The 21,271-nt window shown below is 38.9% G+C and overlaps 1 long non-coding RNA gene across 4 annotated transcripts in view; it reads right to left on the reverse strand.

Annotated features, from left to right (window-relative positions):
- Positions 1-21,271, reverse strand: part of LOC147361437 (uncharacterized) — a 257,311-nt gene that overhangs the window by 75,399 nt on the left and 160,641 nt on the right. For 3 of the 4 annotated variants that reach the window (XR_015137912.1, XR_015137909.1, XR_015137910.1), the window contains exon 3: positions 3,629-3,749. This is a non-coding gene — a long non-coding RNA (uncharacterized LOC147361437). Of the gene's footprint in view, positions 1-1,180; positions 1,677-3,628; positions 3,750-21,271 lie in introns of those variants that run through there. The other variant, XR_015137911.1, reaches the window with a different exon arrangement.

Below are 21,271 nucleotides of genomic sequence, written 5' to 3' on the forward strand. Positions count from 1 at the left end.
GCTCTCTCGTGTACAGGGTTGTCTTTAAAAGAATCTAACTCTGGTTGTTGGGAAGAAGCTGTGACCCAAAAGGAACGCTTACTATTAATACTATCTGTTGTCTCGTGCAGGCGAACTTCTACCACGTGAAAACAGTGTTAGAAGAATGTACAGATTCCTCAGGTCTTGCTTTAGCCTGCTTTGTATCTAATATTAATTCAGTCTTGTTAATTTGTGAATACATTTCCTGTCATGACTATAAGTGCTCAAAAATGCATATCTCATAAAAAAATTATCCCATTTCACTTTATCTTTAGTTATATTAGCTTTTCACATGTGTGTGTGCTAAGTCACTTCAGTCATGTCCAACACTTTGCAACCCCATGGACTGTAGCCCACCAGGCTTCTCTGCCCATGGGATTCTCCAGGCAAGAATATTGGAGTGGGTTGCTTTGCTTGCCTCCAGGGCATCTTCCTGACACAGGGATTGAACTTGTGTCTCTTAGGTCTCCTGCATTGGCAAGCGGGTTCTTTACCATTAGCTTATATCTATTCCTTCCCACAACTAATGAGCATACATCTGTTTTTACTGTTTTTGTAGATGATTACAATATGGAATTTGTGACCTTTATCTGACAGTTGGTACAGTTAAAAAAAAAATTAGTAAATTACAGAAACATAGAAGGAATATAAGAATACTAAAGACAGTATTTCAATATACTAGTGCATTTCTATGACTATGTATTTTTACATCACGGAGGTTAAATTTAGATGTTCTTATTTTTGTGCTGATTTAACTTTAATAGCATCTCATAATTGTTTACCACATTATTAAAACTCTTAACAAAATCTTAACAACTGAATAATATTTTATCACATGGCTTCACTATAGTGAAAGTGAAAATTGCTCAGTCGTGTCCAACTCTTTGCAACCCCATGGACTTTACAGTCCATGGAATTCTCCAGGCCAGAATACTAGACTGGGTAGCCTTTTCCTTCTCCAGGGGATCTTCCCAACCCAGGGATTGAACCCAAGTCTCCTGCATTGCAGGCAGATTCTTTACCAGCTGAGCCACATGGGAAGCCCTTACTGTAGTGAAATTACCTAGTAACTTTATATAGTTACCCATTCCTCTTTTTTGAAGATTTGAGGGGTTCCCAATTTTCCTTTATTAAAAAGAAAAATGACCATGATTACCAATTTTGGATATAAATAATTGTTCATAACTGTGCTTATTTTCCAAGTACTTATGTTTAGATGGGGAAACAATTAGTTAAAAGGTATGAATAATTTAGAAGTTCTTGATGTATATTAACGAATTTAGTAGGAACCAGATTTTACCAGTTTATATATAATCTCAATAATTGATGAGAGTGTCTCTCCACTGTAGTTTTACCATAATTTTAGTTAATCATGCAAATGAACAATGCTTTCATTAATTTCTAATTAAGATGTTGAAGGAACAAAACATCTTTGTTTCTTTGTAGCACAAGAAAAAAATAAAACAGGTAAGCATCATCCTTTGTATTAGGTTATCAAAGAACTGTAGACATGAGGGAATGCTGGTGAACTGAATTCTAGATGCAAAACTATGTAGGCAATCAGACAGCAATGTGAACATGCATACGTGGGATCAGCCATTTGGTCTGGGTTTGAGCGCTTAGAGAAGCAAAACTAGATGTTTTGTAAGATGTCACTGCAAAAAAAAAAAAAATACACTGAACTTTTAAAATTAGGGTGAGGTGGCAGAACAGAAGGAAATTTAGAAGAGCTCCAAATGCCAAAAAAAAAAAAAAAAAAAAAATCACCAGCTTGATAATTCTCATTCACCCACAGAATTTTACTGAGAAGGCAAGAATGAATGTGCTGGAAAGCAGAAAAAAATAGTGCCTCTAATTGTAATTAGGTTCCAGAAATCTGCTGGGGTGAATCTAACAGCTCATCAAGCCGATGTGAAACTGCAGCATGGTCCCTTTATAGCTCAAATGCTACTGAAGATAAAGAGATTGATAACTTGATGACAGTAATGTGAGAGGTTGGAAACTGTGCTAAATCGAGTTGAATTAAATATATTAAAGCTGTGGCACCAGTACCAGCTAAACTTGATTTTTTTTTGGAATATGAATAACCAGTCCCTTACCCCTGCAGTCAAAGAGAGAACAGAATATTCTCTAGGAAAAACAAAACAAAAACCAAAAAATGACATTTCAGTCTCCACATTTCTTTAAAACACAATATCCATAATACAACTTTAAAAATGTTAACACATTGAGAAAACAACAACCAACATTACCAAGAAAAAAAAAAAAGCAAACAAGAGGGGTAGATGCAAAGATGATCCAGATATTGGAATTAGTAGCGTATTGTGCTGAATCCAACTCTTTGCGACCCCCTAGATTGTAGCCCACCAGGCTCCTCTGTCCATGGAATTCTCCAGGCAAGAATACTGGAATGGGTTGCCATGCCCTCCTCCAGGGGATCTTCCCAACCCAGGGATTGAACCCATTAATCCCGCATTGCCGGCAGATTCTTTACTGTCTGAACCACCAGGAAAACCCAAGAATAGTGGAGTGGGTAGGCTATCCCTTCTCCAGGGGATCTTCCCGATCCAAAAAACTAACTGGGGTCTCTTACATTGCTGGTGGATTCTTTACCAGCTGAGCTACCAGGGAATTAGTAGATAAGGATTTAAATAATTGTTGCATTTCCCAATTTAAAGGGAAAATGATCTAATGGATAAAAAGAGATTCTCAAGGAAGAAATGAAAACTGAAAAAATGTAAATTCTAGAACAGAAAATACAACATCAAAAAACAATGTATTCGATATCTACTTTTGAAAAACTGCAAAAAGTTACTGAGAGAAACTCAAGATTTAAGTAATAAAGATATAAACCATGTTTATGGACTGAAACCATGAATATTTTTAAGATAGCAATTCTTTTCAAATTGTTAATACTAAAAAAAAAAATACCACAAAACTCAATTAAAAAAAACAGGATTGATTTCCAGTTTTGGACAGCATATAGTAGATGAAGTTCTCCCTGTTGTTCTTCCTAGAAAATACCACAGAAAACAGAGGGAAAACACAATACCCTCAAAGTTGGCAAAAAGAAGATACACTGGCCCGGGATTTAAGGAATCGAGTATCAACACAGCAGTGAGTTCCCCCAGTTTACTTTTTGCCTCAAGTATCTCAGACTGGGTGATTAAATACTGGACACACCAATGGGCTCAGACAAGAAACCCTCCTCTCTTTCACGGATGGACCAAGATAAATGCAGCATAGCAAGATAGAAAACTCCTAGATAATAACCGTGTTACTTCAAACACTAAACAAAAACTGTGGCTTCCACCCACCTTCGTCAACAAAGGCCAAGTGACAGGAACTAAATTTCCATTCTCATCTGGCTATGGTGAGATCAGAGAAGTTTGCATGAGGATCCAGGACTTCATCCCTACCAGACAGTATCAAGTACCACCCCCACTCTGCCTTGCCAGAGAAGACAATGTGGAGAGGAGTGATGAGGGATCATCCCTCTCAGAGTGTAAACAGAAACCAAGAGAGGAACCTGGATTCTTCCCCAAACCTGAGAGAAATGAGGCAACAAGAAAAAAAAAGGAAAGCAGCAAGAGAAACACCACCTTACCTTTAGTGAAGTGAAGTCACTCAGTCGTGTCTGACTCTTTGCGACCCCACGGACTGTAGCCCACCAGGCTCCTCCGTCCATGGGATTCTCCAGGCAAGAATACTGGAGTGGGTGGCCATTTCTAGAGGAGAAATAATTTGAATGACACAATTGTCATAAGAAATTATTGAAACCAGAATAAAGTGATACACAATTTTTCAAGGGCTAAAAGAAAAGAACTTTCAACCCAGAATTCTGCATGTAGAGAAAATATCCTTCAGGAATGAAGGGTAAATCAACATATACTCAGAGGAAAGAAAATTAAGAGAATTTGTTACTCAGAGACCTATCCTAATTTTAAAAGAAATCCTTGGGACAGTTAGTAAATGATAAAAGAAGGAATATTAGAACATTATGAATAAAAAATGAAAAATGAAACAAGGAAAATATCAGTATCCTCTAAGTTATGTTTGATGGTTTAGACAAAAATATTATTAGTAAGACTTTCAGTGTATGTAGAAAATATTTAAGATCATACTATAAATAATGAAGAGTAAAAGAACTTATCCAATTGATAAAATGTCAACATCCACAGACTGAAATAAGTATGTGTCCATAATGTAATGCTTTAGCAATCATAAAAGACACATACACAAAGATACCCAAAAATATTACAGAAAAAACTATAGAAAAAAAATGAAATTTCAAAAATATTCAAGTAACCCACAGGAAAGCAGGAAAAAGAAAACAGAGGAGGCAAAATGAGACAAACAGAAAAATAAGAAATACAATGTCAGACATATCAATAATCACATTAAATGTAAATGATTTTTAGACACCAGTTAAAATACAAAGATTGGAAGGGTGAAGGAAATATGACATAACTGGGTGATGTCTACAAGAAACTCACCTCAAATATAACAATATAGGCAAGCCGAAAGTAAATTTATCTAAAAAGATATGTCATACAAACATAAGGCAAAAGGAAGTTGGAGCCTTTATATTAACATCAGATAAACCAGTGCTCAGTCACTCAGTCAAGTGTGACTCTTTGGAACCCCATGAACTGTAGCCCACCAGGCTCCTCTGTCCATGGGATTCTCCAGACAAGAATACTGGAGTGGGTTGCTATTGCCTTCTCCACAGATAGACTAGAATTCATAACAACATATATCAGGAAGAGGGAGTGATACTATATAATGATAACGAGGTCAATTAATTAAGAAACAGTTTCAAAATATGTGAATCGTACGAAAAATTGAGAGGATAAAAAGACAAATTCACAATTATAGTTGGGAGACTTCACCAAAATTGATAGATAGATAGAATGGTGGTGGTTTAGTCGCTAAGTTGTGTTCGACTCTTGCGACTCCATGGATTGTAGCCTGCCGGGCTCCTCTGTCTACGCAATTCTCCAGGCAAGAATTGATAGAATAAGTAGACAGAAAATCATCAAGGATATAGAAGAATTCAACATCACCATCAACCAATCAATATTATAGAATAGTCCAACAACATCACATTCTATTTAAGCAGAACATTTACCAAGACAGAACATACAAGGGGCCAAACAAACTTAACAAATTTAGAAGAACCTAATCATATGAAATCTGTTTCCTGATCACAATAAAATCAAAGTAGAATCAGTAACAGAAAGAGAACCTAAAAATCTCTATAAACACTCAGAAACTGAACTGGATACTTTTAAATCATCCACAGGTAAAAGAATAATTCTCAAGGGAAATAACACTAAGTGCTTACATTAGAAAATGGGGAAAATCTCAAGTCAGTGATCTAAGCTTACACCTTAATATATTTGAAAAATTAATCCAAAGCAAACAGAGGGAAATAAAGATAACTGCAGAAATCAATCAAAATTCAATCAATCAAAATACAGTAAAATCAACAGAGAAAACAGATGAAACAAAGGACTTTTCTGTGAAAAGATTGATAAAGTTCATAACCTTCTAAAAAGAGAGAGGAACAAATTATCAGACATGAACAAAACAAGAATATCACTCCAGACACTGCAGACATCAACTGATAATAAGGAAATCCTAAGAACCAGCTCTGAACAGATGAATGTGACAATTTACATCTTCCTATCAATCTACAAGTATTTCAAAATGAAAAACAAATGGGAAAAACTTTTGAGCACTCTACACAAATAGATGTTCAAATGGCCATTAAGTTCATTAATGGCCATTTGAAAGTGCAAATTAAGATCACTGGTCATCTAAGTAATCTCACACATGTTTACAGTACTCATTTAGATTATCAATGAAGTAAACTTCAGTGTAAATAAACTTGTAAATATTTGTGGCTTACTGATTTAGGAAGCACTGCTTTGAGTAATATTCTATTTCTCCACCCAACTACTTCTCTGTCTTTGATTTCCTAGTTTGCCTCCCCTGCAATTTTCACATAGCCCTTTGGATTGATGAGTCATTGTGGACGTCTTGTCTAAGCTTCTAGCTCAGCAACTTTCTAGGAGGTTTTCTTCAGGATCCCATCTGATGTCCCACTGGACTCTTAGGAAGAAGCCCTCCCCAAAATCGATCCTCAACCTCCTGTCAGTTACTCTGAAAAGAGGACCACCTTCCACTCTTCAAGCTCTCCTCCCATCATTCTTCATGGCCAACTCATGCACAACCAAGACTGATATTCAGTTGGTAAGTACAAGTTGTTAATATAGTAAAAACAAGGGGCATGCTTACAATTAGTATGAACTTTCTCATACTTTCTTTAACCAAGAGGAGGAAACAGAGAAACAAGGGAAGCAAAAAGTATCTGGAAGACAGTCTGTGTTTAGATCAGAAAATCATATGGATGCCAGACTAAAATGCTGACATGTTTTTAGGGAATGAGAGACAATGGGATCAGGAACACAGGGCCCTTGTTTGTTTTGGAGAAGAAATAATGTGATTTGGCTTATGTTTTGGGAAGATAACCCCCAAACTTAACTTATGGATAATTTCTGGCAAGTAATACTATTACATTGTAAAGATTAAAAAGCATAACCACATATTTTCTGATTTTGACTCACTCCAATCACTATCCTTGGAGAAATTTTCTACAAAGAAGCAACCATCCCAATCCAAATGTCCTACATCTCAAGCATATCCATCTTTGGCATTCATATCTCCAAAGATAATAAATAAGCCATAGATCTTTTAAAAGGATCACATTGAGAGGATTGTAAACGAAGAGAAATAGGATAGGATTTGAAGGAGAGCTAGCACACAGGAAAGACCACATTAAGCTCATCTAGAGAATGAGTCAAAAATAGGAGAATCCACTCTTTCTGCATTTTCCAAAGCTATTAAGAGCTAAATTCAGTGGCCATTAAGTTTGGGTAGCATATTCTTGCTTCTAATGACATAACTTGAGCAGCAAGATTTAAAATGTTCTCACTCCACTCCTCCTTGTCTCTTGAATGTAATGATAGTAAAGATATGAATGTGAAAAGGTTAATTTTTAAGTATTTGCTTTTACATTTGTAATACTATGGAGAAAGTTTCATTAGTTGATAAATATGTTCAAAAACATGTTTCGGGTTCAGACAATGTTAAATTTCCTATTTGAACTTGGCTTTGAATTTTTCCAGCATTACTATATTACTAACATCACTACTAAATGTATAGGTCTGCTGGATCAGAAAAGGGTCAGCACTATTAATGTCTTGAAACTGATATTTTGCTGTGACCCTGCTGTGTTCACTCTGAGATGCTTAGCAGCAACCTTGACCTCTGAACTTTAGATGGCACCATCACCCTCTCCCAGTTGGTATAGTCAAAAATATCATCAGACATTGCCAGATGTGTCCTGGGGAAGCAAAGGTGCAAAAGTGAAGCAATCCCCATCAGACTCTTTGGGCACAGAACATTCTGGAAAGAGGGATCACCAGTGCAAACCCCTGAGGTGAGTGTGTGCCGGATATGCTTGAGGTGCAGCAGGGAGATCAAAAAAGCTGGAGCAGAGTCAGGAAAAGCAAAAAGACGTTGGAGATAAAATCATGTAGATAGGGAGCAAAAAAGGTAGATTTAGGGTCTTGAAGGACGTGAAAAGAACTCTGACTTTTCTCCATCCAAATTTAAGAGTCATTGAATGACTCTGAGCAGAGGTGTAATGTGATGATTTAAATTGAAAAAGAGTTACTTGCCTTTTGTGTTGAGAAAATACAGGATTTAGGGGGTGACTGTGGAAGCAAGAAGGCCACTTAGAAGACTGCTGCAGTGGCCTAGAAGAGAGATGGTGATTGAATCTGTTTTTATGATGGAATCTATTGGTTTCTTGTGGGAGGTGGTGAGAATGAGGTCAGTGTGTTAGCAAGAATAAGGGTCCTAGAGAACTTATTCATGACTAAGAGAGCCACCTGAGTCTGGTGAGGTCTTTTTCAGGGAGTAGGGAGGCCTCTGGGGGCTGAAAAGTATTGCTTGGACTATGAATCATGCATCATACTTCTTTCTCATGCATTGGCACTTCCTGTTACAATTTAGAATGAACAAAAAATAGAATCAATGAAAAATAATTTTTCACAGTGACTAAGTGTTTACCACATTCTAAAGCAATGTTTTCAACGTCATTTCTCATAATCCTACATGGTTCAGTTCAGTTCACTTCACTTCAGTCGCTCAGTCGTGCCCAACTCTTTGCGACCCCATGAATCGCAACACGCCAGGCCTCCCTGTCCATCACCAACTCCCGGAGTTCACTCAGACTCACGTCCATTGAGTCAGTGACGCCATCCAGCCATCTCATTCTCTGTCGTCCTCTTCTCCTCCTGCCCCCAATCCCTCCCAGCATCAGAGGCTTTTCCAATGAGTCAGCTCTTCACATGAGGTGGCCAAAGTACTGGAGTTTCAGCTTTAGCATCATTCCTTCCAAAGAAATCCCAGGGCTGATCTCCTTCAGAATGGACTGGTTGGATCTCCTTGCAGTCCAAGGGATTCTCAAGAGTCTTCTCCAACACCACAGTTCAAAAGCATCAAGTCTTCGGGACTCAGCTTTCTTCACAGTCCAACTCTCACATCCATACATGACCACTGGAAGAACCATAGCCTTGACTAGACGGACCTTTGTTGGCAAAGTAATGTCTCTGCTTTTGAATATGCTATCTAGGTTGGTCATAACTTTCCTTCCAAGGAGTAAGCACCTTTTAATTCCATGGCTGCAGTCACCATCTGCAGTGATTTTGGAGCCCAGAAAAATAGTCTGACACTGTTTCCACTGTTTCCCCATCTATTTCCCATGAAGTGATGGAACCGGATGCCATGATCTTCATTTTCTGAATGTTGAGCTTTAAGCCAACTTTTTCACTCTCTACTTTCACTTTCATCAAGAGGCTTTTTAGTTCATTTTCTGCCATAAGGGTGGTGTCATCTGCGTATCTGAGGTTATTGTTATTTCTCCCAGCAATCTTGATTCCAGCTTGTGTTTCTTCCAGCCCAATGTTTCTCATGATGTACTCTGCATAGAAGTTAAATAAGCAGGGTGACAATATACAGCCTTGACGTACTCCTTTTCCTATTTGGAACCAGTCTGTTGTTCCATGTCCAGTTCTAACTGTTGCTTCCCAACCTGCATACAGATTTCTCAAGAGGCAGGTCAGGTGGTCTGGTATGCCCATCTCTTTCAGAATTTTCCACAGTTTCTTATGATCCACACAGTCAAAGACTTTGGCATAGTCAATAAAGCAGAAATAGTTGTTTTTCTGGAACTCTCTTTCTTTTTCCATGATCCAGCAGATGTTGGCAATTTGATCTCTGGTTCCTCTGCCTTTTCTAAAACCAGCGTGAACATCAGGAAGTTCATGGTTCACATATTGCTGAAGCCTGGCTTGGAGAATTTTGAGCATTACTTCACTAGCATGTGAGATGAGTGCAATTGTGCAGTAGTTTGAGCATTCTTTGGCATTGCCTTTCTTTGGGATTGGAATGGAAACTGACCTTTTCCAGTGCTGTGGACACTGCTGAGTTTTCCAAATGTGCTGGCATATTGAGTGCAGCACTTTCACAGCGTCATCTTTCAGGATTTGAACTAGCTCAACTGGAATTTCATCACCTCCACTAGCTTTGTTCGTAGTGATGCTTTCTAAGACCCACTTGACTTCACATTCCAGGATGTCAGGCTCTAGGTCAGTGATCACATCATCATGATTATCTGGGTCGTGAAGATCTTTTTTATACAGTTCTTCTGTGTATTCTTGCCACCTCTTCTTAATATCTTCTGCTTCTGTTAGTTCCATACCATTTCTGTCCTTTATCAAGCCCATCTTTGCATGAAATGTTCCTTTGGTATCTCTGATTTTCTTGAAGAGATCTCTAGTCTTTCCCATTCTGTTGTTTTCCTCTATTTCTTTGCATTGATCGCTGAGGAAGGCTTTCTTATCTCTCCTTGCTATTCTTTGGAACTCTGCATTCAGATGCTTATATCTTTCCTTTTCTCCTTTGCTTTTCGCTTCTCTCCTTTTCACAGCTATTTGTAAGGCTTCCCCAGACAGCCATTTTGCTTTTTTGCATTTCTTTTCCATGGGGATGGTCTTGATCCCTGTCTCCTGTACAATGTCACGGACCTCATTCCATAGTTCATCGGGCACTCTATCTATCAGATCTAGGCCCTTAAATCTATTTCTCACTTCCACTGTATAATCATAAGGGATTTGATTTAGGTCATACCTGAATGGTCTAGTGGTTTTCCCTACTTTCTTCAATTTAAGTCTGAACTTGGTAATAAGGAGTTCATGATCTGAGCCACAGACAGCTCCTGGTCTTGTTTTTCTTGACTGTATAGAGCTTCTCCATCTTTGGCTGCAAAGAATATAATCAATCTGATTTCAGTGTTGACCATCTGGTGGTGTCCATGTGTAGAATCTTCTCTTGTGTTGTTGGAAGAGGGTGTTTGCTATGACCAGTGCATTTTCTTGGCAAAACTCTATTAGTCTTTGCCCTGCTTCATTCCATATTCCAAGGCCAAATTTGCCTGTTACTCCAGGTGTTTCTTGACTTCCTACTTTTGCATTCCAGTCCCCTATAATGAAAAGGACATCTTTTTTGGGTGTTAGTTCTAAAAGGTCTTGTAGGTCTTCATAGAACAGTTCAACTTCAGCTTCCTCAGCGTTACTGGTTAGGGCATAGACTTGGATTACTGTGATATTGAATGGTTTGCCTTGGAAACGAACAGAGATCATTCTGTCGTTTTTGAGATTGCCTCCAAGTACTGCATTACGGACTCTTTTGTTGACCATGATGGCTACTCCATTTCTTCTGAGGGATTCCTGCCCACAGTAGTAGATATAATGGTCATCTGAGTTAAATTTACCCATTCCAGTCCATTTGAGTTCGCTGATTCCTAGAATGTCGACATTCACTCTTGCCATCTCTTGTTTGACCACTTCCAATTTGCCTTGATTCATGGACCTAACATTCCAAATTCGTATGCAATATTGCTGTTTACAGCATCGGACCTTGCTTCTGTCACCAGTCACGTCCACAGCTGGGTATTGTTTTTGCTTTGGCTCCATCCCTTCATTCTTTCTGGAGTTATTTCTCCACTGATCTCCAGTAGCATATTGGGCACCTACTGACCTGGGGAGTTCTTCTTTCAGTATCCTATCATTTTGCCTTTTCATACTGATTATCCTACATGGTAGGTACTATAATTTCATACATTGTACAGATGAGAAAACAGAACTGAAGCAGAGAAGGGCTGAGTATCTTGCACATGGTTACACAGGTAGGAAAGATGGAGCTGGGATTTATACACAGGATGTCTGATTCACAGCCCCTTGAAATCATATTAAAAAGCAGAGATATTACTTTGCCAACAAAGGTCTGTCTAGTAAAAGCTATGGTTTTTCCAGTAGTCATATACAGATGTGAGAGTTGGACTATAAAGAAAGCTGAGGGCTGAAGAATCGATGCTTTTGAAATGTGGTATTGGAAAAGACTCTTGAGAGTCCCTTGGACTGCAAGGAGATCAAACCAGTCCATCCTAAAGGAAATCAGTTCTGAGTATTCACTGGAAGGACTGATGCTGAAGCTGAAACTCCAATACTTTGGCCACTTGATGAGAAGAACTGACTCATTGGAAGAGACCCTGATGCCAGGAAAGATTGAAGGTGGGAGGAGAAGGGGACGACAGAGAATGAGATGGTTAGATGGCATCACCGACTTGACGGACATGAGTTTGAGTAAGCTCCAGGAGTTGGTGATGGACAGGGAGGCCGGGCATGCTGCCGTCCATGGGGTCACAAAGAGTCGGACACGACTGAGCAACTGAACTGGACTGGATTGAAATCATTACTGCTGATATAAAAGTGTTAAGTGAAAATGATTGCCAAATGACAAGAAATGGCAATGTTTCTAAACTGGATAGAGAATAGGAGAATAAGACAACAACATAAAATTCCATGTGGTGGTTCAACTGAATAAATGAAGAAAGTAAAATGGTTTTAATTAAGAAGGGAGAAGATCCTCAAGGCCTAGGGCAGAGACTGACCAGTGAAGTTCTTGGGGCTATGAATCAGAGGAGAGCTTTGAGGCTCCTCCAGCAGAGCAATGAAGAGCTGTGCTATAGTTCAGTGAAAACAGGCTTAGCTGTCCCCAGGGCTAGTGTCTTTATCCCACACAGTGCAGACTCCATAGTCCTACACAAACATAGAAGCTACTTTGCCAAAGTGCAAAAGGGATGCAAGGTTTTTACCTTTAATTAGTGCCTACTATGTGCCAGGTACTTTGCTAGATTCTTGAGTATAAATTTGGCCATATAGAACCCTTATCTCAAGAAAGTGTTAGCTCAGCTGTGTCCGACTCTTTGCAACCTCTTGAACTATAGTCTGCCAGGCTCCTCTGGTGGGTGAGAATTCTCCAGGCAAGAATACTGGAGTGGGTAGCCATTTCCTTTTTCAGGGTATCTTCCCAACCCAGGGTTCCCTGATGACTCAGATGGTAAAGAATCCACCTGCAATGAAGGAGACCCAATCCCCAATCTCCAAGGTCCAATCCTGGGTTGGGAAGACCCCCTGGAGAAGGGAATCGCTACCGACTCCAATATTCTTGCCTGGAGCATTCCAAGGAAAGAGGAGCCTGGCAGGCTACAGTCCATGGGGTTGCAAAGAGTCGGACACGACTGAGCAATTTTCACTTTTATTTTAAGAAACTTCAGAGTGTTATCTCATATATTCATTTGTTTAATCTGAAAATAAATATTTTTTTAAAGATGTGAGATTTCTTATGTTTATTCTTTCCTTTCTCTGTCCCAATATGAGAGTGAACAGTTACTGGGTTCTTAGATAACCCATGTCTTCACATCCTGTGATGAAAATATGGTTACTTGGGTCCAGGTTTATGTACGGGGGCAGCATTTTCAAATTTCCTTGAGCTCTTGATAAGGCACACTAATATTCAAGCCACTCAGCTCACTAAAGGACCTGTCCCCCATTGCTCAGTTCTTCCCCGACCCCTTCTCACTCAAATTTTACCATCTGTTTTCGTACCACAATCATTAATAAAAATCTGACAGGAATGGTCTTTATGGAAGAAGTATTATGTAGAGGGAAAAACAGAAGCCAAGGACAGAAGTTTGTGGAACATCCACTTTTAGTGCAATGGAAAGAGCAGACTGCAGAAGCATCAGTAATGTATGGAGGACAATTAGTGACAATATACCTCCATAGAAGCCAAAACCCTTGAGCATATAAAGATTTATATTAGGCTAAGACTTGATTTCATTTAATAAGTGGGTTTCTTTTTTACTTTCATTTATTCTTGAAATCTGCCAAAGTCTGAGGGGTCTGGGTGTTCACTGATTACTTGGTTCAGTTTCAGATTCAACTGATACTTATAAAACATCTGTTATAGTCCACGTACATTTTAATACTTTCTAAATGAGCTTCTAAAACGATGCTTTATTTGGAATGATATCTAAACTTTACAGTGTTCGACTCTTGTGTGTGTATCATTTCCATTTCCATCTACCTACATACTTGCCCACCAAGAAGGTAAGGATCTGCTGAAATCACGTGGAGTTAGACATAAAGTCAAGACAATATTTTCTCACTGTTTTCAGAAAAATCAGCCACATCTCCATTTCACTCATAAGTAGATTTCCAGTGTTCTTGTTTCTCCAATTATTAAACAGATTTGCAGATGAAACTAGGAAAGTTCAAGATAACCCTGGGCAAAGCACTGCTGTGGTTACTTTTACCATGAAGGACATTTTCACAGGAGGACTAATAATTAAAGAGCACCAGGAAGAGCAAAATACAAAAGAAAAGATCTATGTGCTCCTTCCTGGGAAAACTGAAGTATAAGCATTGCTTAAGGCACTTATATAAATATCTTAAATTTGTACAACTGAAGAATTTCAAGCCTCTGGAAGAAAAAGGTAGAGAAACAATAACTGGACTGGAGTTGCTAATAAATGTGCTGTAGGTGAGCTCTTTGAAGAAATTTTTTCTTTCTCTTTTGAAAATGTGATACTCTTGATCCATTTAGTATCTCAGCATGGGCGGAGGTTTACTTTCTTGGCCAAGAAATTGAGGCCTATGGAGGTTTGTTGAAGATTACAGTTCCCAGTAGAACCAGGTGAGGGATTACAAATTTGAGCCCTTAGTTCTGGACAAAGGTTTCAGAGGTTATGCTTGCTTTGGGGAACACATGTATACCTGTGGCGGATTCATTTTGATATTTGGCAAAACTAATACAGTTATGTAAAGTTTAAAAATAAAATAAAATTTAAAAATAAAAAATAAAAAAAAAATAAATAAAATCAGACAAATAATCCTTTGTCACATCCTCTCAAACTGCTAGTTTCAGCAACTGAAAAACACCGGTGGAATTTCTTCCCTGATCCAAGCCAGTTCTCAGATCATTAACAGTTGTCCAGGAACTTGAAGGATAACCATTTGAGATGAAAACTATGTTTTACTCTGGCTCTATGTTCATTCCATATGCATGTAGGCCAGTGGTCACAATTAAAGTCAAATATCCTCTTTTAAGTCATTCACAAATCAAGCAGAAGGAAGGAAATAATACAGATAAAAGAAAAGATTTCTGAATATACTTGAATACAGAAACCAATAGAGAAAACTAATGATACCAAAATCTGGTTCTTTGACAAGATTCTTAAAGTTGATGAAACAATAGACACACTAGGAAAAGAAAGAAGACACAAATCAATAAAATCAAGAGTAAAAGAGGAAATATGACTCTGGATCCTCCAGACCTTTAAAAATACATTAAGAGAACATTATAAATATCTTTAGTCTACAAATTCAACAACTTTGACAATATAGACTAATGTCTTAAGAAACACAAGATTCATAGCCTGTTCCAGGAAACAGAATAAGAGGAAACACTTACCAACATATTTTATGAGGCTGGCATTAGACACTCCCTACCAAAACTGGACAAAGAGTTGCTTGGCTCCATGAGAGTAGAGTACACACTTAAAAAATTCATTGAATTAATCCCACTGCTGGGCATACACACCGAGGAAACCAGAATTGAAAGAGACATGTGTACTCCAGTGTTCATCGCAGCACTGTTTATAATAGCCAGGACATGGAAGCAACCTAGATGTCCATCAGCAGATGAATGGATAAGAAAGCTGTGGTACATATACACAATGGAGAATTACTCAGCCATTAAAAAGAATACATTTGAATCAGTTCTAATGAGGTGGATGAAACTGGAGCCTATTATACAGAGTGAAGTAAGCCAGAAAGAAAAACACCAATACAGTATACTAACACATATATATGGAATTTAGAAAGATTGTAATGATAACCCTGTATACGAGACAGCAAAAGAGACACAGATATATAGAACAGTCTTTTGGACTCTGTGGGAGAGGGAGAGGGTGGGATGATTTTGGAGAATGGCATTGAAACATGTATAATATCATATAAGAAATGAATCACCAGTCCAGGTTCAATGCAGGATACAGGATGCTTGGGGCTGGTGCACTGGGATGAACCAGAGGGATGGTATGGGGAGGGAGGTGGGAGCAGGGTTCCGGATGGGGAACACGTGTACACCCATGGCAGATTCATGTTGATGTATGGCAAAACCAACACAATATTGTAATTAGCCTCCAATTAAAATAAATAAATTTAAATTAAAAAAAAGAATTATATACATAATTCTCCTTGGGCTTCAGGAATGAATCATAATTCTCAAATACCGATGTTATTAAAGTTTCTGAAAAAGTATGTACATATACTTTTCTCCAAGGGGGAGTTTTTGATTGAGGTGAAATTGCTATATGACTCAAAATTATTTTTGTCTTGTTTTGTTTTTTTTGAAGAATGGATGGGGAGGTGGAAAAATACTTCTTTGTTCAAATATGTAATATGAAGTTTTCTTTCTTTGTGCTACTTATGTGAATGTAGATGAGTTTACATGAAAGTAATACTGCTTTTAGCCCTAGAAGCGAATCTAAGCTTCTGAGCAAAGCGGATTGGTAAATAAATATTGATGCACCCTAAAACTTGATATGGACAGTGATAAGGTACATTCAGAATGTAAAGGATCCTTTCTTTACTTTTTTCTCTCCCCTTCTTTCTTCCTTTCTCTTTTCCTATTTTTTTCATTTTATTTTTATTTTCTTTCTTCTTTCCTTTCTGTGGGGAGCCAGCTCCGCCCGTGGCAAAGGTCATGAGGAAGGAGGCTTGACATAGGCAAAGGCGGGATCAAGCCTCAGGAGTCTCCCTGGAAATTCTCGAGCAATCTACCCCCAAAACCAGAGTCTGCCTACTTTCTGCTTTGTGCTGTCACCTACACCTCTGACTTTACGGGGGGCTGTCCCCCACTACCTCTCTCTGAAAAAAGAGTTAGCTTACAGCTCCAGTTAATAATTCTTGGGTGTGACAGTGTTTCAACCTACAAACTCCTTTGGAAGTCCTCTAGCCTGCCTGAATAGGTTTTTTCCGGCAACATGTGATTGTTCAGAGCCTCCCAACTGTGAGAGGCAGGAGATGTTCTAAACTGTCTAAACACAGATTCCTTTGAGTAGTTAAAAGATTGATTAGAAATTGTATTGGTGAAGGGTTTTTCACTTGTTGGGCCAATGTTTGCTGCTAAGTCTCCATATCCCTTACCTACTGTGTCCTTGGCGGTGTATTGATTGATATAATGGGTGTATAGAAATGTAAGCAGTTGCCTCAATGTTTGTAATCTTGGACCCTTGAGTTAATTCTTTTCTTGATTGAGCCCACCTCACCTTTGCCCTATAGGAATGCAACTTTCTCCAATGCTTTTTGGAGGCTGGCGCCTGACTTTAGAATAATCACCTTTAGAGAAAAATAAGTTTCTTAAAATGTTAACAGGCTTCCTGGCCAGAAGATGATGTAAATCACCTAAACTTTTGCATATGATAAGTTTGAAAGCCTGACTTCGATAAGGATCAGGAACTGCTGTCTTTGCATGCCTCTACCCCTTCCCCCATTATCCTCTATGCACAACTTAAGGTATAAAACTGCTTTGGAAAATAAAGTATGTCTCTTTTGTTCACCGGAATTTGGTCTCCCCATGTCGTTCTTTCTTTTACCTTCTGGCTGAATTTTTCCTCTGAGTCAGGGAAGCTTGTCAAGCCTACTAATTTTGCCTGGGCTTCTAAGATCCGACCGGGGAGGCCTTAGTGTCTCCTGTCCTTCGGGAGAACGGGAGGACGCCTGTGGCCTTCGTAGGTGACATTAATTCCCTGCTTTGGAATTTTATTCAGCCTCTTTTCTTCACTGAATTTTCCTACTGAGCTATCCTTATTTCAACCGCTTTTCTCCACTAAATTTCCTCACTGAGCTATCCTCATTCTATTACTCTTTATATCCTTAATTAACATTTAATTAAGCAATTGTCTCCTGATCTTCGCCTACGCCGTCTCTCCTTCGAATACCCTGGATCAGCCGGGGCTGGTCCCCGGCACCTTTCCTTCTTCCTTCCTATCCAAGCAGACCAATGTCCAAGACAGACCTGTATTTCTCTGACTGAACCAAAGAATAAAATGGACAAGATAAATTTGAGCAATAGTTATGTTTACAGGCAGTTTATTTTATTTTGAGTGGAGACCTGGTATCCTGGAATAAAATTGTGAAGAAAAATGTTCTGCTTTAGTACTTGGATTGGAAGAGAGAAAAATTCAATTATCCTAAAAGTCCATTAGCTAATTAATAGTTTTATCAGTGTTCCCAAAAGACTTTGGCTCCAATGCTTTGGTGGGCAATAGCTCAGGACACTAAAGAGGGGACACACTAGGAAAGATATGACTCATAGAAACTCGCATTGTAAGTCAGAATATGTCATTCAGTAGGGATCACACTTCATAGAGCTGGGCTGTGGAAAACAGCCATAAATTCTTCTATCTAAGCCCATCTTCTGAATTTGTAATTTATTTGCCTTGAAAGGTAAGTGAGTGACTGAATTCATTGATGGCCCATACAAGTTACATGTTTCGTGAATAAGGAATTGATAGAAAAGAGTGGTCTATTTGTTGAAACTAAAAGTGCTTGCCACAAGGGCTCAATCATCTGCATCATAAATTCAATTGGGCAAATTTACAGCTGCATATAGTCAGTTCAGTTTAGTTTAATCACTCAGTCATGTCCGACTCTTTGTGACCCCATGAACTGCAGCATGCCAGGCCTCCCTGTCCATCACCAACTCTCAGAGTTCACTCAAACTCATATCCATTGAGTCAGTGATGCCATCCAGCCATCTCATCCTCTGTTTTCCCCTTCTCCTCCTGCCCCCAATCCCTCCCAGCATCAGAGGCTTTTCCAATGAGTCAACTCTTCACATCAGGTGGCCAAAGTATTGGAGTTTCAGCTTCAACATCAGTCCTTCCAATGAACACTCAGGAATGATCTCCTTTAGGATGGACTGGTTGGATCTCCCTGCAGTCCAAGGGACTCTCAAGAGTCTTCTCCAACACCACAGTTCAAAAGTACCAATTCTTTGGTGCTCAGATTTCTTTATAGTCCAACCCTCACATCCATACATGACTACTGGAAAAACCATAGCCTTGACTAGACAGGCCTTTGTTGACAAAGTAATGTCTCTGCTTTTTAATATGCTGTCTAGATAGGTCATAACTTTCCTTCCAAGGAGTCAGCGTCTTTTCATTTCATGGCTGCAATCACCATCTGCAGTGGTTTTGGAGCCCAAATAAATAAAGTCAGCCACTGTTTCCACTGTTTCCCCATCTATTTCCCATGAAGTAATGGGACCGGATGCCATGATCTTCGTTTTCTGAATGTTGAGCTTTAAGCCAACTTTCTCACTCTCCTCTTTCACTTTCATGAAGAGGCTCTTTAGTTCTTCTTCACTTTCTGCCATAAAGGTGGTGTCATCTGCATATCTTGGGTTATTGATATTTCTCCCAGCAATCTTAATTCCAGTTTGTTCTTCTTCCATCCCAGCGTTTCTCATGATGTATTCTGCATTAAGTTAAATAAATAGGGTGACAATATAGAGCCTTGACATACTCCTTTTCCTATTTGGAACCAGTTGTTCCATGTCTAGTTCTAACTGTTGCTTCCTGACCTACATACAGGTTTCTCAAGAAGCAGGTCAGGTGGTCTGGTATTCCCATCTCTTTCAGAATTTTCCACAGTTTCTTGTGATCCACACAGTCAAAGGCTTTGGCATAGTCAATAAAGCAGAAATAGATGTTTTTCTGGAACTCTCTTGCTTTTTCCATGATCCAATGGATGTTGGCAATTTGATCTCTGGTTCCTCTGCTTTTTCTAAAACCAGCTTGAACATCTGGAAGTTCACAGTTCATGTATTGCTGAAGCCTGGCTTGGAGAATTTTGAGCATGACTTTACTAGCGTGTGAGATGAGTGCAATTGTGCGGTAGTTTGAGCATTCTTTGGCATTGCCTTTCTTTGGGATTGGAATGAAAACTGACCTTTTCCAGTGCTGTGGCCACTGCTGAATTTTCCAAATGTGCTGGCATATTGAGTGCAGCACTTTCACAGCGTCATCTTTTAGGATTTGAACTAGCTCAACTGGAATTCCATCACCTCCACTAGCTTTGTTCATAGTGATGCTTCCTGAGGCCCACTTGACTTCACATTCCAGGATGTCTGGGTCTAGGTGATTGATCACACCATCGTGATTATCTGGGTCGTGGAGACCTTTTTTGTACAGTTCTGTATTTTCTTGCCACCTCTTCTTAATATCTTCTGCTTCTGTTAGGTCCGTACCATTTCTGTCCTTTATCGAGCCCATCTTTGCATGAAATGTTCCCTTGGTATCTCTAATTTTCTTGAAGAGATCTCTAGTCTTTCCCATTTGGTTGTTTTCCTCTATTTCTTTGCATTGATCACTGAGGAAGGCTTTCTTATCTCTCCCGGCTATTCTTTGAACTCTGCATTCAAATGCATATAACTGGGGCGCAAATCAAATATTCCTTCCTCAGAGATGCTTTTGTCAACCCTCTAGGGAATACAGTTCCTCCCTAGTGGCCATTCTACCTTATTACCCTAATTTTTTCAGTGTATTGTCTTTCTACTTCCACCAGAATGCAAGTTCATTTGGTTTTGGCAGTAGTAACTCAGTTTCTCTTCCTGCATCTTTACACCTTAAAACAGAGTCTAGAAGATACAAGTTACTCATTATTTGAATTGAATGTTTAATTCAATTGAATGTTTAAACACTGATTGCTAAACATATTCACAGATGTGCCCATAAAGGTGCACTTTTAAATCTAACACTAAGAAAAGATGCAGTCATGTAAGGATAGTCCTATGAAAATTAGTAAATAGCTGAGTGAATGAATGAGCACAGGTGCATGGTCAATCTGAAAACTCAGTTTTTGGCTGAGAATAAAAGATCATGGTTCTGAGTTTCTATAAAATGACATGTTTCTGGGACACTGCTATTTTATATCATACTTGGGATGCCTGAGGTTCTAAACCAAAGGATAACAATAATACAAATTTCTCAGTTCCTTTAAAATTATCAGCAGTTCCTAGAAGCAACTCACTCACCTCCATCATCTCTAACTGAATGTATACAAAGCACCCCTTTTCCACACACCTTTTTAGGCTGTGTTCATCTTGTCTCAAATTTTCTGAACAATCAGCATTTATTTGGACTATCAGCATCTACAGTCACCAAAACCCATTATCAACTCCTTCTGTGTGATAGTTATGCGTTGTGATGGATACTAAAAGAATCTGCATTGTGATGCAGAGAATAATGCCCCCCACAAAGATGCCCACATTCTAATTCCGGAACCTATTAAAAAGTAACCTTCCACAGTGAAAAGGATTTTGGAGGTGTGATTAAGTTAAGCATTGGGTGGAGATTGTTCCTGGATGATCCAAATCAGCAGCATGTGATCACAAAGGGCCCCAGATGAGAAAGATAGGAGGGTCAGAGTCAGAAAAAGCACAATAACAGAAACAGAGGCTTGGAGTGACACAGGGCCATGAGCCCAGAAGTATAGGTAGCTTCTAGAAGTTGAAAGAGGCAAGGAAACAGATCCTACTTTAGAATCTCCAGAAAGAACTACGTCCCGCTGATACCTTGATTTTAGCCCAGTGAAATTCATTTTAGACTTCTGACCCTTGGAACTGTAAGAGATGAAATCTATGTTAGTTAAAGCCACTAAGCTTATGGGAGTTTGTTGCAGGAACAATAGAAAACTAAAATCAT

This window comes from Bos grunniens, chromosome 12 (assembly GCF_055505025.1).
Source record: "Bos grunniens cultivar Pamir isolate PY7600 chromosome 12, Bosgru_T2T1.0, whole genome shotgun sequence".
Classification (NCBI taxonomy): Eukaryota; Metazoa; Chordata; class Mammalia; order Artiodactyla; family Bovidae; genus Bos; species Bos grunniens.